The 19,453-nt window shown below is 35.7% G+C and overlaps 1 long non-coding RNA gene across 1 annotated transcript in view; it reads left to right on the top strand.

Annotated features, from left to right (window-relative positions):
* LOC149679214 (uncharacterized) overlaps positions 1 to 18,406 on the top strand; it is a 137,160-nt gene extending 118,754 nt beyond the window's left edge. The window contains exon 2 of the long non-coding RNA XR_016365708.1: positions 18,131 to 18,406. This is a non-coding gene — a long non-coding RNA (uncharacterized LOC149679214). The remainder of the gene's footprint in view (positions 1 to 18,130) is intronic.
* Positions 18,407 to 19,453: the final 1,047 nt, after the last annotated feature.

The raw sequence follows: 19,453 nt of genomic DNA, 5'->3' as shown, positions 1-19,453 counted from the left end.
TACAGGCGAAGGCAGGGCGTCGTGCGCAAAAAGCAAACGTTTGCGCTCGACGCCCTGCCTTCGCCTGTACTAAATTGCGTTGCGTTGTAAGGGAATTCTAAGGGAACGGTAGCTCCCTTAGATTAGGGCTGTTCGATACTACTCGATGCCAACTTGGTATCGAGTACTTCAGTCTTTCGATACCGGTATCGAGTACCGTTTTTGGGATCCGATACTGGTATCGAGTACTTTCGAAAAATCCGAAGCATCGAGTACTTTATCCCTCTAACTTTTCCCCCTGGAATCGAAGGAAGGTTTATTTTTGAAACTTGCGGCCAATCATTTGCTTTATATTTTAACACGTGAATTTTTCCCTCGTCGACATAGTTTAGTCTCTATACTCCATCCCTAGAGTAGACTGACGTCAGACGTAGCTTCTTCAACCATAGCCCATTCGATCGCGCACAAAACGACGCAAGCTGCTCGTGCTATAGAATCCCGTTCAAATAGTTGGATTTACATTGCGACTTTTGAAGAAAATTCGGAGTAACCGAAAATTAATATTAAGTTCTATAGGAGGAGGTATGTTTTTTGGCCAGGTCCTTCGTCCTATTGATACAAACGACCTGAAATTTAACTTATGCGTTTCGACGTGTTTTATTATACTTAAAAGGATTCTAGCTTTCTAGAGTGGATATTGTTTTATAAAAATTATTTTCCAAAGTCAAAATGATGTCCAGAAATTTTACTCTGAGGTGTGATACAATCTATTCTATTATATTCTAAAGGATTCAAGCTTTCGTACCGAACTTAAAAGGTGTACAGAAAATTTATGTGAATAGCCCTAACTAAATTAAAATCACATCTTAAAAATTAGATTAAATAAATTTAAATTAAATGTTAAAATATTGCAGCAATGGTTTTCCGAGAGAAAAAACTAATTACAAAGCTTATTATAATTAAATACGCAAAATCTATCATAGGTGGCGCTTTAAAAAAAAGTTCTCGATACTTTGGGTATCGAGTATTTTTTTCTCCGATACCGATACCCGGTATCGAATACAATATTCAGTACTCGATACCGGTATCGATACCAAAAATCTTCGATACTCCCAGCCCTACGTGGGCGTACTGGACAAAGCGTTGTCCGAAAAGATGCAATTGGATAGGGTTCCTACTAGTTTGCAAACTGATAATGCAAACCTTGCACACCTTTCAAAAATTCTACTAGATTGCACACCTGGCACCGGAAAACTGATTTTGCAAACCTTGCACACCTTTCAAAAATTCTACTAGATTGCACACCTGGCACCGGAAAACTGATTTTGCAAACCTTGCACACCTTTCAAAAATTCTACTAGATTGCACACCTGGCACCGGCAAACTGATTATGCAAACATTGCACACCTTTCAAAAATTCTACTAGGTTGCACACTTGGCACCGGCAAACTGATTTTGCAAACCTTGCACACCTTTCAAAACTCCTACTAGCTTGCGAACCTGGCGCCTGCAAACTGATTACGCAAACCTTGCGCACCTTTCAACAACACCCCACCCCACCCCATACTACTTTGCACAACTTTAAAAGCAAACCAATTACGCAAACCTTGCCCACCATCCTCATTCTCACTACTTATTTGCACACCTGGTACATTGCAAACCTTACACACCGTTCAAGAACACGCCACCCTACCTCATATTGCTTTGCATAACTTTATATGCATAACTTGCGCACGTTTCGAGAAGTCGTTACCCTACCCTACCCTACCCCATACTACTTTTCACAACTTCATATGCAAATCTTGAACTCCTAAATATTTTTACGCAAACCCTGCTAAAAACAGCACACATCGAGTAAAAAGGTCCCCTTTTAATTTTAAAACCACTATGTAACCATTTTTCTTAAATTTTAAAAGAATTGCACAGGTGTTTTCGTCTTGCACACCTTTACGGTTTTCCGCAAACCCTGCTCAAAATAGCACATATCTAGTAAAAAGCTCCCCTTTTAATTTTAAAACCACTATCTAATCATTTTTCTTAAATTTCAAAAGGTTTGCACAGGTTTTTCGTCTTGCACACCTTTATGGTTTTCCGCAAACCCTGCTCAAAATAGCACATATCGAATAAACAGCTCGCGTTATATTTTTTAAAAAGTACTATCTAACCATTTATCATGGTTTCACAGGTTTTTCGTCTTGCAGACATTTTTCTTTAGCTCCAAATACAACATATAGAATAAAAACATATTCATTTATTATTAAACATACCAACATTTTTAGTTAAGTTTTAACATGGTTTGCACATGTTTTTCGTTAAAGACTGCTCAAATTACAACATATAGAATAAATATCTTCCTTTATAGCATTAAAACTACAATCTTACGACTATACTAAAGTTTTAATATGGTTTGCACTGCTCTTTCGTCTTGCACACCTTTCAGTTCTTCTGTAAACTCTGGTCCAAAAATACCATTGGAGAGTAAAAATTCCAATTTAATTGTTTAAACTATCCTTCTACCATTTTTTCAAAGTTTTAAGACAGCTCACAAATATCTATTTCTATTTAATGCAAATCTTGCCGAATATGAGCTTTTACCATATTGCAATTACTTTGACGTACTTTACACAGCCTTCTCGTCTTGCAAGAAGTTTTTTCACTAAAAAACCACAATGTTAAAATCTCATAATTAATTTTGTTGTCCATACAATTGAACCAATAAATTAATAAAAAAAAATATGCCCTAAAACAATAACGTTAATTTAAGGGTGAAATCTTTCTCTTTCTCAAAATTCTTATACTTGTCTCTAAAATATCAACGATAATTTATGGAAGGCCAGGGTCGCAACGGTAATAAAAGCGCCACCTAGTACACATATATGGTAAAGATCTTTCCTCTATGAAACCGGATATTTCCTCACATAAAAATCGACACGCACGGGCCCAGATCATCACGGAGGCTCCGTTCCAACCTTTTTTAAATTTTGATGTGGATTAGTTTCATAAGTTCTTTCATACATTATTTCAAATCCAGTTTTACACCATACGGAATTAAACAAATAACGTTGAAGTTCATCGTAAAACGTATCATTGGACCGTTCTATAGGACAATTTTTTTTTATCAAAATTGAAAGTTGCTACACGATTGCAGGTTTGACTACGAAACTTCTCACGGCATATTAAAACATGTGCAAGACGAGAAGGTTGTGTAAAGTACGTTGAAGTAATTGCAAAATGGTAAAAGCTCTTATTCGGCAAGATTTGCATTAAATAGAAATAGATATTTGTGAGCTGTCTTAAAACTTTTGAAAAAATGGTAGAAGAATAGTTTAAACAATTAAATTGGAATTTTTACTCTCCGATGTTATTTTTGGACCAGAGTTTGCAGAAGAACTGAAAGGTGTGCAAGACGAAAGAGCAGTGCAAACCATATTAAAACTTTCGTATTGTCGTAAGATGGTGGTTTTAATGCTACGAAGGAAGCTTTATATTCTATATGTTGTAATTTGAGCAGGCTTTGACGAAAAACATGTGCAAACCATGTTTAAACTTAAGTTAAAATGTTGGTATGTTTAAAAATACATTAATATGTTTTTATTCTATATGTTGTATTTGGAGCTAAAGAAAAATGTCTGCAAGACGAAAAACCTGTGAAACCATGATAAATTGTTAGATAGTACTTTTTAAAAAATATTACGTTAGCTGTTTATTCGATAGGTGCTATTTTGAGCAGGGTTTGCGGAAAACCATAAAGGTGTGCAAGACCAAAAAAGCTGTGCAAACCTTTTAAAATTAAGAAAAATGGTTTGATACTAGTTTTAAATTTAAAGGTGAAGCTTTTTACTCGATATGTGCTATTTTGAGCAGGGTTTGCGGAAAACCATAAAGGTGTGCAAGACGAAAAACCTGTGCAAACCTTTTAAAATTTAATAAAAATGGTTAGATAGTGGTTTTAAAATTAAAAGGGGAGCTTTTACTCGATGTGTGCTATTTTGAGCAGGGTTTGCGGAAAAATATTAAGGTTTGCAAGATTTGCATATAAAGTTGAGAAAAGTAGCATGGGGTAGGGTAGGGTAGGGTAACGACTTCTCGAAGCGTGCGCAAGTTTTGCATATAAAGTTATGCAAAGCAATATGGGGTAGGGTGGCGTGTTCTTGAACGGTGTGCAAGGTTTGCAATGTACCAGGTGTGGAAACAAGTAGTGAGAATGAGGATGGTGTGCAAGGTTTGCTTATAACGTTGTGCAAAGTAGTATGTGTTGAGGGGGTGTGTTCGTTAAAGGTGTGCAAGGTTTGCGTAATTAGTTTGCATTCGCCAGGTGTGCAAACTAGTAGGGAGAATGAGGGGGTCCTACTAGTTTGCACACCTGGCGACTGCAAACTGATTATGCAAAACTTGCACACCTTTAAAAAATTCTACTATATTGCACACCTCGCAACAGCAAACTGATTTTGCAAACCTTGCACACCTTCCAAAACTCCTACTAGTTTTCACACCTGGCGCCTGCAAACTGATTACGCAAACCTTGCACACCTTTCAGCAACACCCCACCCCACCCCATACTACTTTGCACAACTTTATAAGCAAACCAATTAAGCAAACCTTGCAAACCATCCTGGACCCATTGGATAGTACCCTGGCTTTTGGAGAAGGCCATTTCAACCGCCCGCCAGGCCGAAGGGATTCGGAGACAGAAAAAGGTTCTACACAGCGGAACTAAAAATAACGGAACTCCAGCAGCAGTAGACAAACTTGTATCTTGGCAAAAGTTCAGTTCCAGAAAGTACAAGCAGTAACAGGATCGACCTTATCAGTTCAACAAATTTAACGGTGGTGCGATAAACTCTTCTGTCCCAGCTGCGTGCAAGAAATGCGGACAATCCGAGCAGCATAATCGGGAACGATGTCCAGCTAACTAAGCTGAATACCGAAAGTGCGGAAAAACGGGCCATTACGAGCGTCTATGTTTGGGAACAGCGGCGGAATTCAATCGTGAGTTCACAACCGAAGATGATCTAGGATCGAGTCATCCAGGCCGATATTTTCCTGGGCACAATAAAAACCACTGAGAAGTCAAGAACGATGGATGGTGAACATCGGAGTCAATGACCGAGAAGTATTTTTCAAGATAGACATCGGTGCTGACGTCTGCGCCATTCCAGCAACCCTTTACAATATAAAGTTTCCTGATTTGCCCTTGCAAAAGTCTAATCGACGTCTATTCGAACCGGGGGAAAACTATCCTCAATTGCAAGGGATGAGTTGTAGACGAATTATCAAGTTGTAACATCAGCATAGAAGACGAGATCTACGTCATTGATGGATTGCAAGTACCTCTATTAAGCTTCAAAGCGAGCGAATAACCTGAGAAAATTTCAACGTTTTGATGAGGTACAGTTGACAGAACTATCGAGTATGCGTCCTATGGAAGATTATCCTAGACTTTTATTTGGACTAGGCCGAGTCGCACGTGAATACAAGATATAGTTGAAGCTTTAGCTAGACGCTATACCGTATGCAGTTACAACCCCAAGACGAGTTCCAATACGGTTATTGTCGCAAGTTGAGGCCGAGTTTAACCGAATGGTCGACTTGGGAGTTATCTCTAAAATCAAAGAAGCCACGGATTAGTGTGCTACCATGGTGGTGGTTACGAAGGTCATGGGCGAGTTGCGAATTTGCGTGGATTTCACGAGACTTAACAACCACGTAAAGAGAGAGCTCTATCAAATTCCAGCCCTAGGCCATACATTGAGACGTTTGGCAGGAGCACGGATCATTTATATACTGGACTGCGATCCTATTGTTGTATCTAATGTTTTACCTAATCAGTAAAAAAATAAACCCGACAGTGTTGTATAAATAGGCATGTTTTCAATCTCTAGAGTTTCATTCCTAGTTCATCCTTCATGCAGTAAATACCTAAATAAAGACTATTTAATCAAGAAACAAAACAATAGCTTACCCCCCTTCGAGGATAAGCTGTTCTCGAACGGGGCTGTTGCGATGCGATGGGAGATGATTCACTGTTTGGATTATTCAATTGGCCGGTTATTAAATCAGTAATTGCGCTGATGGTAGGGTTGTGAAGCATCTATATTTGGTGTAAATATGTCAGCGGTGGCCCTAGTACTTAGGCCTTACACCTAGCCGCCGCTTGCAGGGAAAGACTTCATACGCTTGAGAGAGTTTTGCAGCTGGGTTGAGGCTCAGGTCGGGAATGGCTAAAAGGTTTTTGCGAAGGTCGTTTCGAGTACCACATACTATTTGTGTTGTAATTAGCGAGTCGTTTATTGTTTAAATTTAACTTGATTGGACCTTGATTTTCAGGTCAGTGGGAAATAAAAGGTCAGTGGGAAATAAAGTTTGATTTGGCAATTGTTTAGATTGACAGAATGAATACATCAAGTAAGTTAAGTTTTATATAGTTGATAAGTAGTATTAAATACCTGGAAAATCGCCAAGGGCCCTGTTGGCTCCCGTTGCTAGTTTGTTGAATATTTCGTTCTTTTAGTTCCTCCAAGAATCTTTGAACAGTTTGGTCAGCGTAATATTTCTTGATTGCAGCATTCGTTGGTCAATTTTACTCTAAATGAAGACTAACTTTATCTTTTAATGAAAGCTGCCCCGTGCCTCTTCCATATTTTTAGCGGGATATCTCGTATTGAATAGCAAGTGGAGGTAACTGGCTTGGAAAGTTTAATCAAATGGGGATATCAGTGTAGTTATAAATATATATATACTTAATATATTATGAATGGTCATCTTTTATTTTCCACAAGGCATTTCGTTTAGCTGCCCGTTGCGGAGTGAAAAATATTACTTGTAGCTCCTACAGCGAAGTGAAAGAATAAATTTTGTCTTTATCTCTCTGCGCATTGCCAAATTTCAAACTCACTACTCCGGACTCCGGAGTAATATCTTTTCCCCACGTGATCTAGCTACTTCCAATTCAATTTAGAGCCTCCTAACATCCGCTGGTGTACCGAAAATATTTATAGTTAGGGGCATACGAGTAAATATATTTAAGGTAATTTAGTTACTCTTAACTTAATGGTGCTCAAATGCACACAAGTGTAAATCCTTGTTAGTACTCCAAATGTACTGTTGATCTGCACTAATAAACCAAATTTTATTATTATTATTATCAATCTATTACGAAATAATAGTTAAATAGTCAATCTAATGAAATACTCATTTATAAAAAGTACAGAACAGGAAGCCATTTGCAAAAATTACTAAGAGCTACAGACATTTGCCCTGTTTATATTTAATAACTTTAGATAATTGTGGCTTCTATTGGCTTGGCTCTGCTGATTTACAAGATTGGGAAGCTCATTTCAAAGTATGGGAAAGTAAAATCAGAAGTGAATGGAATGTTTTTATTGCAGTGCCTTCTCGGAACAAGTATGAATCCTAAAAGTGACGTTTCTTTCAAATTTCTTATCGAACTTTCTTTTAATTAAGGTCCTCAGAGCGTAAAATGTGAAGGAGTCGCTCGATTTCTTTCAGTAACATGGAGTCTGACATCTTTTATTCTTTTAACCTTTGTATCATCGGAAATGACTTCTGAATTTTCTACCAAAACTGGCACTGTTCCCTTTGATGCCATGGAGGATATATTTAAATTTCCCAATGCTAGACCTTTATTGAAAAAGGACGGATCATTAAACGTCAATTTTCTTTCGGTCAGTAATCAAGATGACTCAAGGCTCCGATTGGCTAAATGTTGACTTAATGTTTTTTTAGAAAAATGCAATGACAAGCGCTGCTTACGCTGAGGTATTCAAGCGCGTAGAAGCGAACCCAAATTCGTGTTACGTTGCAAAAAGCAAGATGCATTCCGATATCCTCCATTCGCAAATCGAAAATCGTGAAAAATTCTTTATATTGTCTGATATGTCCAACTGGAATATTATTAAGGCAAGATACGCCAAACCTCGAAACTGCAAAATGAAACTAAGCAAACCTCTAATGATTGCCTTTCGGGCAATGTATTTCAAGAAAAATATTTCGCAAACACTAATTAAAGTCACTAACAAAAGGTACGATTCACGAATTCAATTCTAAGGCACGATGTTATCGGGATTAATATGTACAAGCCTATATACGAGCGCTTACCATATGAGCGGACCTCATAATGGTTCTCAAAACCGTGGTTTTCTAAATAGAAACGGCTGTTTACTCGTTACGGCAGCTCCCTAAGTACCGACTACGTAAACGCAGCATACCCGTTACAGCAGTACCCTAAAGTGCAGTACAGCTGGAGTGTGAGAAACGCTAGTCATTTATGATGGTCTAAGTTGGAATATTTGGATTCAAATAGTATTAGGTTATGTGAGGTTTACACCGCTGTTTTTTGGAGCCGCTTTGCTATTTAAGGAACCGCAATTATAGACACACCCGTCTTCAAGGAAATTTAAAAACAATTTGGAAAATCTTAGTGTTTCGAAAAATAAATAATGTAAGAGTTTGTATTTTGGTTTGTTGTGTAGAAAAACCATTTTATTAATGAAATTCACTCATATTATTACAATCATAAGGCTATAAGATATAGTCCAAAACTGGTTTAGAAAAAGATCTCCTACTTCATGGATTTCATAATTTACTTAATTTTTACAAATTAGATATAGTAAAAGTTCCAGAAATTTTAAATTTACTTCAAAATAAAGTAAGATAAAAAAATCCATGATGTAGCAGTTCCTCTTCTAAGCAAGTTTTTAATATTATTTTTAGCCATGGAACAAATTGTTAACATTAACTACACTAACTAAACTTGTTAATGCTTGAGACTTACTGAGAGCTAGTTCGAGAAATGACTACAATCGGTTTTTCAGTCCATCATTTTATTTAGTTTGTACTAAGCCTTTGACAGCGCCTCATCAGGCGTCGCTTTAGGAGAATCTATGAACTACGTCACTTCATGACAAGCTCTCAGTAATCAGTTACAAACTTATGGAACATTTCCTATAAACTTATGTTACAATCGATAACGTTTTTTTTCTAGATTTCGCCAATTGACAGAGGGTGATTGCTTGGTAGATCTGAACCCTTCTTTGAAACTGGAATTGCATCCCTGTCAAAGATCCGAAACACCGGATGCATTTGTTGTTATCAACGTGTTGGCATTTATCGTAATTTTTCGCGTATGTCTCTTTGGATTTTCGGCCTCCTTCATAACTCTTATACTCCAAATTGTTGTTAAAAAAAATTCAAAACTTTTTTAAAAATTAATTTAATATCTGATGCACGTAACACCGTGTAGTCAAATTATTTTTCACTCTTATAAATAGCTACCAAGCGACCAAGGTCCTTTAATAGAATTTCCTTCAAACTCAACTAATGAGAAATGAAATGTAGTTTCATTAAGCAAACCCATCGGAACGAGAAAATAACTATTATGTAATAGTTACTTGTGTGAGATTTTGAAGAAATTTTGGACTTGATATAAATAAAATAAATAAGTCGCCACCGATCCATTCCTAACGCTGCCACGAAATTCCTCGCCTCCGTTCACTTAATGGAGAGGTACTAATTACCACTTCAAGCTCATTGTTTCTCCGTTTGGTGGTGTTTTCTTCTTTATCGGTGAATTTGGAGGCGCGATGGTTTGAAGTTGCTGGCTTATATCGTGAACGCTATTTACCCTAGGCTGACCATGGTTAATATGCTGTTGGTGATAGAAGGATAAAACATCTTTCCACGAAACTATTGCGTCGCAAGCGTCAAGTGAACGAAATATTATCATCTCAGGCTCAGCTTGTGGGTGAAGACAACCGTGTAATTAGAGTAGTAATACATTTTTAAGACCGATGTGACCGTAGCGATCGAGGGGTCGGACGTTTAGGAAAAAATGTACGGGATTTCGAAATCCAATTTGATTTCGTCGGATTTTGTTTGATTTCAGTATTCGATAAAATCCAATGGATTTCATCGAATTTTGAGATTTTTCCCGTGTTTCCGTCGGATTTTGCTATTTTTACCGTGATTTCGACTGATTTTGCTATTTTTACCGTGATTTCGACTGATTTTGCTATTTTTACCGTGATTTCGACTGATTTTGCTATTTTTACCGTGATTTCGACTGATTTTGCTATTTTTACCGTGATTTCGACTGATTTTGCTATTTTTACCGTGATTTCGACTGATTTTGCAATATTTCCCTTGATTTCGTTGGATTTTGAGGTTTTTCGCGTGATTTCCTCGGATTTTGAGATTTTTCCCCGTAATTTCGTCGGATTTTGTGATTTCTTTTGATTTTGGATTTCGTGAATTTTGTAATGGATTTCACGATTTTATTACTGATTTTGCTTCTGATTTCGTTATTTCTTTGCTGATTTTGTGATTTTTTTTACTGATTTTATGATTTCTTTAGTGATTTTGTGATTTCGTTGCTGATTTCGGATTTTTTGTTTGATTTCGAAATCAGCATTGATTTCGGATTTCTTAAATTGGATTTCACGGGTAGCGTACGGGATTTCATGAATCCATCTTTCTCCATTTTACACCCGTGTCGTCTTAAATTAATTTTAAAATAATTATGTAATGGAAAATCAAACGATTTCTATATAAAAAAAATTATTTTTAATAATGATCTAGTAATGTTTTTTCTTAGCCACTTTGGGTTCTGATGCCATTTCATTTTTATCGACCAATAAAGTGAGAAAAAAGGCTCTTTCAGTAATTCGAAGCTTCTTTTATTTCGCTGAAAGCTTGTACTAAAGGCCATGAAAAATATTTTAAACCTTATGTTATGTCAATTGACCTCTTTAATATTAACAATAATGAACGATTCTTTCATTGATAATTTAGTGCAGATGTACTAAAGAGGATATATCATTTCTAGGTTATCTCGCAGAAATTAATTTTTGATATTTTTTGTATTTCCTAGCAGTCCATCATTATCGCTTTGTTTATACCAGCTTTACTTCGAATCTCTTGGCAAAGTATATTTAACGTTTAGAGAAAGTCATTATAAAAGTTGGCAATAGTTTTATGAAAAATATGGATGTAAAGAGACATTTCGTTTCCAATAGATAAAACTGGAAATTAAATAACCATGTCTACATAAGTGTAGGTCGAAAGACATTGCATGAATGATTAGTTGCGGCTTTATCAGGTTGTTCAAAAGCACCCATAATGCCACTGCATATGTCATATGATAGTCGAACCGTCATTAATAGCGATAGGGGTGTCACGTGGTGCTAAACGTTACAAACGACGCATCCCTAGAAGCACCTCCTCTTTTATATAACACCTATTTGGTACAAGCGCACCTTAATAATAACACACCAATGCGTCTCCTGCAGCTTGATTCACCAGAAGCGAAACTGTCATTCCATCTCTACACCTAAACTGAGTAACCCAAACAAGAAAATCAGAAAAGGTCCTGCGTTCAACCTCTTCCGGTTTGGAGTTGAAACTTAAATCGAACATGTCGCGGTAGTTAAATTTATTTTTCTCTTATGTTAAATGGCTTTACAATAGGTTCTTTACGAGCGACCAATATTTAAGTACGGTGTTATAGGGTTATGAGGTAAAAATTGTTCAGAAAAGCTCATTAACATTCGAGTGAAAAGAAAAACTGTTACTATTGGTCTTCTGTTCCCCTTTTGTCAACATTGAAAACTTACCGAGGACTTACAGTTAAAAGTGTTTCAAGTTTGTAAAAGCATATGTTCATAAGATATATTCCATAAGTTTTTCATTGGTTACTGAGATCTTATCATAATGTGACGCAGAAAAAACGACATAAATTCTCAAAACGTCTCGCCTGGTGATGCGCTGTCCAAGGCTTAGTACAGACTGAATAGGAAGATGGACTGCAAAACTGAGTGTAGTCAATTCTCGCTCCATTCTCTAACTATAGCTTTCAGTAAGTATCTAGCATAACGAAGTATAGTATAGTTGTCTTACTTATGGATCATATCTTATAAACTTATGGTAAAAGTAGTGATACAACTTGTACGACTTGAAATTGTTTCCCCATAATGATGCGTATATGTTCATTAAAAACTCTCATTTAAAATAGGAAGATTCGAGTATTTGCCAAAACAAACCCTAATGATGCTACATAATAGTTTCGAAAACTGTTATCTCTTGCGATGTGTTTGTTTTCAATGTTTCGTTTCACCTAGCCCGTTTATATTTGAAAAATAAAATGTTTCGAAATATGTATATGTTAAAATTGGATAAAGTGATACGTACAGTACAGGCATGAATATAACTAAATATACTTGACCCGATAACATGAAGTTGGATTTAAAACCTCTCGCGTCAATCAGGAGACATAAGTTATTGGGACATTTACAGTTTGATAATTCCGAAGAAATTAACGAACACGCTTCTTCAGTTTTCAAAATCTTGGTATTCATTTTTAGCAATTCTAAAGCATTAAAAATATCTTGTTAAATGAGTTTCTTATGCCTGCGTTGAATAAAGCGGAAAGTACATGTTTTTTTTTATTATTATTACCAACACTCGATGAGTTGTACCTTGAATGCACCATAAACAGATTTCGCTGTCCCTTTGTTTCGATCGAAATTGTTGAATCTGGCAACAAAAGGACTAACGGAACTCTAGTCTCTTTCTCGTTAAAGCGAAAGGGCGGCACCAATAGGATACCAAGAAGTTTTCTTCCCCGCTGCCCAGCGAACTAAGCTTGGTAAGCCTGAAGTTTTAGCTCCACCCCCGTACACTTTTGTCTTACTGGTCCTTGTCGTTGGCAAGAAGCTGGCCAGGGTCTTCAATGAAGCCGCTAGTAGTTTTTTTACAACTTTTGAAACATTTGAAAAATATTACAATATCAAGTTTTGTTTCATTTTTCCATGGAATCAAATATTAGCAGTTGAATATACTTTCCGATCTATGATATCACTTGACATTTTTCTAGCATAGTTTGTAGGTGTGAGTCGTTAAGAGTTCGGAAGCACAAAGTTTCAAACTATGGGAAGAACCATTTTTTGCACTCATAGTGCTAGGAATATTTAAAATATATTAAATTGTTAGAGTAGAATGGTCAATTACGCTACTCTGTTATATGCAAAGAGACATTTATTGTAATTTTACCAGGCATTATACCGCTCTTTGCCTTAGCTAAACCCTCAGTCAATAATAGTATAAAAGATATTACAGTACGCATTTTCCATTCAACTGGATTTGACAGCATTAAAATTCTCGTAATAACACAAAAGTCGGTTTAAGAAAGTAACATATTTGAAGCTTAAGGAAAAGAGAAAGAAAGTAGACTCAGCCCTAATTTTTAGATCGTATCTCAATATAGAGATCCTGATTGCTCGAACTTCTGGCGCTATCACTCACTTGAGACGACATCGGCTGAGACTCATAAAAGGTTAGTAATTTATATTTTAGTTTTTATCACAAATGTATGCATTTTAAAGTTTAGCATCGAAAGTATCCATTTAAATTAAGGCATTTAAACATAATAGTTTAACTAAAAAGTGAACGATTCTTGAAATATTTATAATATATCTGGAATTATTTAATGCTTATTCTATATCATAGCTTTAGAAAACTATCGGATATCAATTCTGATATAAATTAGATGTCTCATAGTTTTTTGCCCGAGTAAAAGAAATCCTAACAAAAACATTAACATAGAAAACATACCAAACTTCGTGTCGAAACTGATGCACCGTAAAACGTTCTGACATTCCTTTCAAATTTTAAAATTCAAGCTCTGCAAGAAGTGCCTTAAAATTTTGGTTGTACCTTGTAAGAGCATTTAACGTAATAGCAACCACGGTAACAACAACAAAAAAGAAAAAAAACTGCAGTTTTAGAAAAGCGACCGCTGTTTTAGGAAATACCAGTGTTTAATAGAGTTTTGAACAATTCTTAACAGTATAAGTTTGCCTTATTTGTTAAGTAAGCAGCGTAAGTACCATGCCTTAACCTAACTTTTACAATTCTAAAACAATTGAAATTCAAATAATCAAACCAATCCTAATCTAACCACACCTGACCTAAAAATATTCTGGTTAATATATCAAAACCTAAAGTTACCCGACCTAATACCATAAGTGTTAAGAAAAACCAGAAGTGGATCATATTACAGCTCCCTAGAAGGAATCCCTTACAAAAATCTTCGTAAGAACTCTTAAGAAAATTCCTGGGGAAATTTCTTTGGAAATCCTTAAGGCTTTCTTTAGGAAATTGGGGAATATTGGCCTCTTTTTCTTTGGAAATTACTTTGGAAATATCTTTGGAATTTTCTTGGGAAATATCTTTGGAATTTTCTTGGGAAATATCTTTGGAATTTACTTAGGAAATGTCTTTGGAATTTACTTAGGAAATGTCTTTGGAATTTACTTAGGAAATGTCTTCGGAATTTACTTAGGAAATGTCTTTGGAATTTACTTAGCAAATGTCTATGGAATTTTCTTGGGAAATATCTTTGGAATTTTCTTGGGAAATATATAGAGAAGTGGGTAAATTAATTTAGCCACTTGAAACGAGGATAGTTCTTACATGCAGAACCATATCCCAATACAGGAAGTGTAGTTCTTATATGCTGAACTACACCTATTATAGAGAGGGAAGTTCTCGCATGCAGTGTGAAATTGCTTTTAAAGCAGTAGATACAGACGTTGTTGTTAAATTTAATAATGTATATTCACTGAGTTTTTTTCGAGTATCAGAAACGCGTTTAACCTAATTTTCTCTACAATGTTTTTTAAAAAATATTTATTTTGAACTCTAATTATGCTCGAAATAAAGATAAAACATGCCATAAGAATTAAGCAAAAAATCCGACTGACAGCTTAGATTCCCTGTAAATCTAAACATAACGATTTTATTTACTCTTACTTTACTTTTAATCTATTTTATCCTTTACATAAACACCTCACGGATTATTAAAGGCAAAAAAAAAAAATAAAAATAAAAAAATAGGTAAACATAACATTCCATTTCAGCGCTTGCTGAGCCTTAGCTACGGGACAAGCCTTCGTGAAACGTTTTTAATTTTTCTAACCATCAAGTTAATGTCTATCTAGGAAAACTTTAGCTAAACAATTTGGGTAAAAATATTTTGACAAAGCATAATTGCAATATATCTGGCCCTTTGAAATTCATCTCTTAAATTCTTAACTAATTTCCTTGGAAAATATTCCCTACACATTCTTTGGAAATTTATCTCAAGAAGTTCTAAAGAATTTCTTTGGAAAACAACCCCTAGACCTACTTTGGAAATTTATCTCTAGAATTCCTAAAGAATGTCTTTAGAAAATAATCCCAAGACATTCTTTGGAAATTTATGTCTAGAATTCCTAAAGAATTTCTTTAGAAAATAATCCCAAGACATTCTTTGGAAATTGATCTCTAGAATTCCAAAAGTATTTCTTTAGAAAATAATCCCTAGACCTTCTTAGGAAATTTATCTTTTGAATTCCTGAAAAATTTCTTTAGAAAATAGTCCCAAGACATTCTTTGGAAATTTATCTGTAGAATTCCTAAAGAATTTCTTTAAAAAATAATCCCAAGACATTCTTTGGACATTTATCTCAAGAATTCTTTAGGAAATTCCAAGGAAGTCTTTGGAAATAGTTTCTTTAGAAAATGATCCCAAGGGCTCCGTAAGGTTCCAAAGAAATTTCTCTAGAACTCTTAAGATTTTTGTAAGGGATGTAGGACATAATCCCCCCATCGGAGTAGAAATGGACATAATCCGCTCAGGTAGGCGACAAAATCTCCCGGACAATTTCCCCCCGAATGGATGTCAAGGACAAATTCCCCCCAAACTGGGATTGATAGGGAGGGCAATCTCTATTATATTAAGTATATAAAATAAAAAACAATATTATACAAAAAGGAGTAATGCTATATCGGAAGTAAATATAAAATGTAATTTTTTGGAAAAGGCATATTATTTGAAAAGTCAATGAAGATAAACATTAATATTTTGGAAAAGGTGGAACATTGTTAAGTGATTTATAAAATAATACTAACTTAACTTAACCAAAACACACCTAACCCAACCCAACCCAACCCAACCTAACCTACCCTAACCTAACCTGGTTTTGAACAAGAATATTTTATTTAGGGATGCACCGATATATCGGCCGATTTATCGGCATATATTTTTCTTATCGGTATCGGCCAATATCGGCTTCGTGTAAACCGATATTTGCAGGAAAAATTTGACAAGAAATAAAGTACTCAATACTAATTAATCACATCACACAATTTAACATTTCCCTTTAAAAATGCAAGGTTTACAAATATCTCAGTTGTATGCCGTTGTTCACGACTATGAGAAAGTAATTTCCCTAGTTTCCCATACCTCCAACAAACAATCGAAGTCGACACTGACGCTCTCAAATGTGTTTGGTGTCACAAATTTACACTTTGAACTTTTCACTTGTGGTCCCTAAGTTTGCTTATAAAGCTACTTCATTTTGAACAAGGAAAGGAGCTGCATTTATACTAAAAACCAAGCAAAGATTTAACTTAGACCATACCCTTTTTTAAGGAAAAGGGTTAAGACTAAAATTTGTATCGATACCACATTAAACGAAAGAGATGTGACACAAGTCTCTAATAAAACAAAGTAAAAAGGGGAAAAGTCCTAAATAATGCTGATTCTGCTCTTGGAAACGATATTCATAGAGAAATTTTATTTATTTATGGGCCGATAATATCGGCCGATATATCGGCTACGAATTCCCGATATATCGGCTGTACCCATATCGGTGCATCCCTAATTTTATTGAATGAAAGCGTTTTTGTTTAATGCTTAACTCATGCCCAAATAGTCAAGTCCAATTTTCACTTTCTCTCTATACTATTATATTATATTATATATTTAGAACACACGGTGTTGAAAACTTCCCGAGGTAATTTTTTTATTATCATCTTGTTGCATAGTCGTCAAATAGTGGCGTTTCCAAGGCAGTACGAATGTATTGTTATATGCTGCTAGATTGTAGATAGAAACGTTCAGTACATGTGTCTGAATGTATCTGTACTACAATTGATATAGATACGTTCAGTACATGTGTCTGAATGTATCTGTACTGCAATTGCTATAGATACGTTCAGTACATGTGTCTGAATGTATCTGTACTGCAATTGCTATAGATACGTTCAGTACATGTGTCTAAATGTATCTATACTACAATTGCTATAGATATTTTTACCCTATACTTTTTCATTGATATATTAGTGTCATCTGTTTGAAACATCCATATCACCTGCATATATCACTTAACTCTCAAATCATATTCCGTAGCATGGCTCTTTGATGAGAGCTTGACTTTAAAACAAGTGTCTTAAAGCCTGCTTTCACAATACAAATTTCACGGTACCTTTAGAAAAATTCCTCATAATTATGCTGATAATTCCTCAAAAAAAAAACCCCGGCGGCAAACTGTTTTCAATGAAACTTGTAATATGAAAGAGCACAAGCTCGCGGAGACCAAGGCTTACCAGTCTAGTTGAAAATGCACCATTAGCATCCTATCCATTTTCATTGTTTATGTAAAAATGTTAATTTTTATCGTATAAATAACGACAGAAGTCCATTAAATTAGCCTAGGAAGTAACCAAAAGCGGGGGTTTGGGACTCCCCTCTCTTGTGTAGCAATACTGAAGAAGGGCGACACATTCGCCACCTTGCGGTAATTTTTCTCAGATCTCCGGTTTAGGTGCGACTCGTACGCCAAAATTTGCCCTATCGAGAGAGAAAAAACTGTTGGCCGAAAACGCCCCCTTCGACTGTACAAGCGAGCCCTCTTTAGCATAGGAGAAGGGATGGGGTGTGAATTTTGGAACAGTCAGGGTCATTCAGTTTTTTATGACTCTTCATAAACCTATTGAAAAAAAAAACTATTTAAAGGGAGGGTGAAGTAGAAAATCAAGTGATTTTTTATCGATTCTCCTACTAATTACAAGACCAGTGTGCATAGTCAAACATTCAGGAAATACTTCCGAATGATTTTAAAATTCAAATTAGGTTCAGATTTAAAGGATAATTTTAAATAAGGACGTCCGACCAATCGCGTAACCCCCTGCCTTTTTATAATTAGTAGAAGAATCGATATAAAAACCACTTGATTTTCTACTTCACCCTCCCTTTAACAACCGTGGCCGTTCCTTTTTTAATTTTTTATAAAGCAAACAATCTACCCTTTAGAGATCCAGCGTTCATGGGCTGAAGAAGTCCCGCCCCGCTCACGTCAAGAAAGACTTCCTAGAGAGGAGCTCGAGATTTCTAACTGTGTTAGGAAAGGGGGAAAAATTTAACCCCCTATCCATGGAGTTAGAAGGAGTTTTTATCCCAGCAGAGACGTACGCTATACCAGCCATTGTAATTGTTCACTTCCTAGGCTAATTTAATGGACTTCTGATAACGATAAATATAAACTTCTTTAACAAATCGTTTACATTTTTAGAAATTTAACTTTTCAACAAAAACAACTTCATTTAAAAAAAAAAGTGGCGTCAAAAAGACCTAGCGCGATCTGACCAAAACCAAGCCTATAACGTCACGCTTTCGTTGATTCCTATTGGCCACCGCTTTCCTTTGCGTAAATATTTGCGGAGAAATGGAAAACCAATTCCGTGATTGCCGCCCTAAAAACACTAAAATTTGCGGCCAGTTACCTCAGAAAAATCGGCGCGAAACGGGGTTTTTCCTGCGTTTCGTGCCAGTGAAAACCAGCCTTAAGGTGGTTTGACTCTACCGTTTACCCATGATCGAAACGATGGTTTACAACCGTATATATATCGGCCGCATTTCTGATATTATGTGCCTCATTATGATGTAATATCACTAATAATAATCAACTAACCATTGCCAACTTAGCAAGAATGTTGACTACAGAAATGCAACTTAAGAAATTGGTTTGAGTTTAGATAACTGTTAATGCGCCTAACACCAACTGTCAAATCTTGCTGGCCCTGCTTTGGTTGGTGCGGCATCAAGAAAGGCTGTACAGGACGAGTAATGAAGACGTTTTTTCTTTACATAATCAATGCAACTTATGTAAAAAACTTCTTAGTATTTTGAAAAAACGAAAAAAAATATTAATAAAAACAGTAGAGAAGTCGATTTTGGATAAATGACAAATGAAGTTTCTCGTACGACTCACAATAATAAGCCTATAGGATATAAGCGATATCATTTTATATTTCCCAATATAATTCTACAGCTTCTACTCCTTAGTTCTCACTCCTTGATTGTTTTGACTTGAGCTTGTGCATAAAAAACCGTATCTCCACTTAACACGACTAATTTATAATTCATCGTAATTCTTGGTTCATACTCATTACTTACGTTTTCATTGTCCTGGTATATAAAGAAATCTTACGAAACCCTTTTCATTTTTTTTTCACCGTGTTAAACGAATATATGGGAAGTTATTTCCAATAAGCTGTTGCTTATCAATAAATGCCACTAGAAACTTGCGTATTTAGTTAAAGAAATGGGGTGATTGCTCTTGACCCGGAGAAATAA

The sequence above is a fragment of the Phalangium opilio genome, unplaced genomic scaffold (genome assembly GCF_054372755.1).
Source record: "Phalangium opilio isolate 3A_F unplaced genomic scaffold, DU_Popi_V2 ptg000041l_1, whole genome shotgun sequence".
Taxonomy (NCBI): domain Eukaryota; kingdom Metazoa; phylum Arthropoda; class Arachnida; order Opiliones; family Phalangiidae; genus Phalangium; species Phalangium opilio.
Note: the sequence above shows the minus strand (reverse complement) of the source record. Positions and strands in the feature narration are given on the sequence as shown.